At 38.9% G+C, this 4,242-nt stretch overlaps 1 protein-coding gene across 1 annotated transcript in view; it reads right to left on the bottom strand.

The window, feature by feature from the left end:
- LOC108294985 (ovostatin-like) overlaps window positions 1-4,242 on the bottom strand; it is a 78,084-nt gene that overhangs the window by 71,456 nt on the left and 2,386 nt on the right. The gene's annotated exons all lie outside the window — the stretch shown is intronic.

The raw sequence follows: 4,242 nt of genomic DNA on the forward strand, positions 1-4,242 counted from the left end.
GTGGCACTGTCTCAGCTCATTGCAACCTCTGCCTCTCAGGTTCAAGCGATTTTCCAGCTTCAGCTTCCGGAGTATCTGGGACTACAGGCACGTGTCACCATGCCAGCTATTGTATTTTTAGTAGAGACAGGTTTTCACCATGTTGGCCAGGCTGGTCTTTAACTCCTGACCTCAGGTGATCTGCCCATCTCAGCCTCCCAAAGTGTTGGGATTACAGGCGTGAGCCACCGCACCCGGCCCGAATTTTTAAAATCAAGCTCTATTTGCCTTCCATGTGAAATAATAAACTGTGTAATCACTTACACGTTTGGAGACTGAGAAAGAGTCAGATGAAAGAGAAAAATGCCCAGAAGTATTCTCTTCCACATCATGATCCAATTAGATGAAGAAGAAGTCAAGAGGCTGTTTCCACTAGATCCATACACGGGTCAACGCACTAGGAGCCCAGACAGTCTCAGTAGTCAGGGAAGCCGAGTGTGAGACTATATATCCATGCAGGAGATTTTGCCAGTATTTCCTAAGTCATTCGTGTTACTTAACTAAATGCATTCTTTAAATTTTAGCCACCTCCCAGTTACATGTCATTAGGTGTGTCATCTAGTTTACAAGACAGTCTTGCAACAGCACTTCCTAGACATAATGATGCCTATGTGTGAAAATTTCAAGAACAAATTAAACCTCATTTCAATAAATTCAATTATTGTAAATTAATTTGTATCTCATTATTATTTCTTGGTTGAGAGCTAAATCTATTTTGAGAACTCAGTACCAATTTCTGGTTGGCAATAGTTTCATATAGTTATTACAATGGAAGCAATTTAAAAATAATAAAGGTTTAAGGAAGCGCTAATGCAAAAAAAAGATTAAAATATTACCATGCATTTTTTATTACTAATTATTGATGTGTTTCCATACGACATATTTTTGTATGTCAAATATATACTTATGGTTTGAAATCCATGAGAAACAATTAACTTCAGACCTTGAATTTTTAACATGACAAAAAAATAAAAGCTAACAAAATTTACAGTAAGAATTACCTTTTATTGTTCCAAATTGTTTACATATATAACAAGGTACATAATAAAGTAGCAGTAGCACTTATTTATGAACTTATTTAGCAAGAGAAATGGCCATATTAAAAATATCCTTAGATTTTGCCTTGAAATACAGATATAAGGCAAGCTGGTACTCCACGTGAGGCAACAGAATAGGGTCTGGAGGCAGGGAACATAAGGCTGATTCACACTGACTTCCTAGAATGACATCAAATGGAAACACTTCTGTGATGACAGGAAATATCCTCTCCATTTACATATAGCGTACACTGAGTAAATGACTTTGTAACTTCACTACATTCTCTTCATTTACATAGGTCATACACCAAGTAACCAATGGAAACCTCTAGAGGGTATTTAACTCCCAGAAAATTCTGTAATGGGGCCCTTGAGCCCCTATGCTTGGGCCTGCTCCCACCCTGTGGAGTTTCCTTTCATTTTCATTAAATCCCTGCTTTTGTTGCTTCATTCTTTCCTTGCTTTGTTTGTGCATTTTGTCCAGTTCTTTGTTCAAAACGCCAAGAACCTGGACACCCTCAACTGCTAACACATGCAACAAAGCCTGGAAGAATGCCACAAAATATTATTTAGTCATTTTTTGTTACCTCCTGGGCCCCCCGACATTACTTTGCCAAGGTTGCATCTCTTTTTACACGAAGGTTGCAGGACCCAGCGAAGTAGTGGAACAATTCATCTTAGGAGCGTAAGAAGGCATTCGGAGACAAAAAGTTGACTTTAACATTTGCATCTTGACATGAACAAGTGAAACTTGTTAAGATGAATCTGAGGTAGGTAAGCCTCTATGTGTCCATGATATAAAGGCATCCTGGTAGGAAAGTTTGTTGAAGCATTACTTTTTCTTTTTTTGCATTTCATTTTCTTCTTTTCCTTTACCAAAATTATTGCCAGGTATTTTGTGTTTGTCTTGAGAGTTCTGACCAAATAAGATGCTCTTAGAAGACAATCCCATGATTGCTGTGACCTTATCATGTATCACAAAGTGGTCTCATTGGGCTTTGCCTCTGATATTGCCCTTTTACTGAAAACAGCAGGAAATCCATTTTACCAACTCTTTCTTTCTCTAAAATTCAAGCTAATTATATCACATCCTTTTTAAAAATCCTTTAATGGTCCACTATTACCTGTAGGATAAATCCCAAACTCTTTAGAAACGAAAGTTTCTTATGGTTCTTATTTACCTTTACCCCAACCCAGCTTGCCCACAGACGTTCTGCTTTCTTCCCTGAAAACACCAGCAATGTGCCACACCCTTTCATCTCTCCATGTGTATTTGTGAGCGAAATCTTCTGTCTAGAACCTCTCTTTATATGACTTCTTGTCTACCAAGTACATATATCCTCCTTGTTCTTTCATAATTCCCAAGCTGAAATCAGCCACCGCTCCTTTTAGCTCTGAGCTTCACAGGATGTCACGTCACACGGCAAGTGTGTGTTTCCCACTCGGCTGTGGAAACCTCAGAGACAGCCTGAATGTTTTTATTTGTTGTTGGACTTCCAATGGAAGGAATATGAATGCAAGCACCTCTTGAGTCATTCATGACTTTTAGTCAGTCTCAGGTTTTCCATAGAACCTTGTGTCTGTGTACAACTGACTGTATTCTTAGGGAGCAAAATAGAAGACTATTAACCCTCCCGGAGGAGAGCTTCTTTCTTTTCACTGAACCTATCCTATGCTGCATTTGAAGTAAGCACTCTTGACTCCCAGACTTTTAAAGCAAACCCATTATTGGAGGGCTAGCTTTCTATCCAGGGGGTGTACACAGGCTTTGTAATGCGGTGAGAAGCAGATGCATCTTTCTGACGAATAATGTTTTCTGTTGGGTTCCCGCTTTTATATATTACAGAGAACTAGAAAAGATTAAAGCTAATCATCATCTGTATTTAGGGTATGTCAACTTAATGAGGCATTAGTTTTCATTTTATTGTTACTGTATTTTCACCTAAACTTTCTAAAAAGCCTTGTATCATGTACTTCTTTACCTGTGAAGTTTTGGCCAAATCTAAAGACAATTGCCCTTAATCATTTGACTAAGATAATGAACTTTATGCTTTCAATCTATTGCTTCCTCTTTATATCCCAGTTGGCTCACAGTCTCAGATAAGTGACTACTTGTGTTATCCTTTGTGAAAGCATCACCCAAACCTACCTCTCTTTATGTTTGCAGGTTACTTATTCCTTGGGCTTTCCTTATCCCTTGCCACAACACTCATTTCAAAGTGTGAATCTAAAATGATCACTTACTATTGAAGAACACAGTCAGGCCAGTACTTACAGAGAGAGCATCTTTATCAATTAAAATGCAGAATATAAGTCATACCAGTAGTAGGGCACATCTGGAGATCAAATGCTTTCTAAGACTTCATTAACCCATTACAATTTAGAAATCCAAATCTAACATCAACAACAGGAAAGTTAATATAAGAAATTTCCGAAAGACAAATTAATACATATGTTTGAATTTGTTGAGTAGAAAGTGGATCTTGCAGAACACTTATCTTTTATAAGGAGAATTAAATTTACATTTACAAACACACATACAATCTCATGTATCTGATTTGATGGAAGAAACCATAATTATTAAATATTTGGGAGAGAGATCCAAGATGGCTGATCACTAGCAGCTCAGGATTGCAGCTCCCACTGAAAGAGCAGAGAACGAGAGGACGCCACACTTTCAGATCAATTTTTGTTGCTCACACACCAGGAGATTCCCAGTGGAGGAGCCCCACGTGTCGCCAGCGTGACTCTTGAGGCCGGTGAGGCGGTTTTGCCGCTGCCTCGGTGTGGCGGTTCTTGGTGCAGTCAGAAAAGCACCATCAATCTTAAAGCCGCTGTTTTGGCCGGAGCAGTGGGTTGCTCAGATTCTAGCGCCGGGAATCAACAAGTTGGACGTCCATTCAGCAACCCAACTATAAAGACGGTAATTATAAAGACCACAGATGGATAAATTTATAATGAAGGGAAGAAACCAGCCTAAAAAGGCTGAGAATACCCAAAATCAGAATGCCTCTCTCTCTACAGGGGATCACAGTTCCTCATCAGAAACAGAACAAGGCCTGAAGGAGAAAGACTGTGTTCCATTAGCAGAAGCTGGCTTTAAAAAGTGGATGATAAGAAACTTCTGGGAATTAAAAGAACTTGTTCTAACCCAATGCAAAGAAAC

Source organism: Cebus imitator, unplaced genomic scaffold (assembly GCF_001604975.1).
Source record: "Cebus imitator isolate Cc_AM_T3 unplaced genomic scaffold, Cebus_imitator-1.0 Scaffold614, whole genome shotgun sequence".
Classification (NCBI taxonomy): Eukaryota; Metazoa; Chordata; class Mammalia; order Primates; family Cebidae; genus Cebus; species Cebus imitator.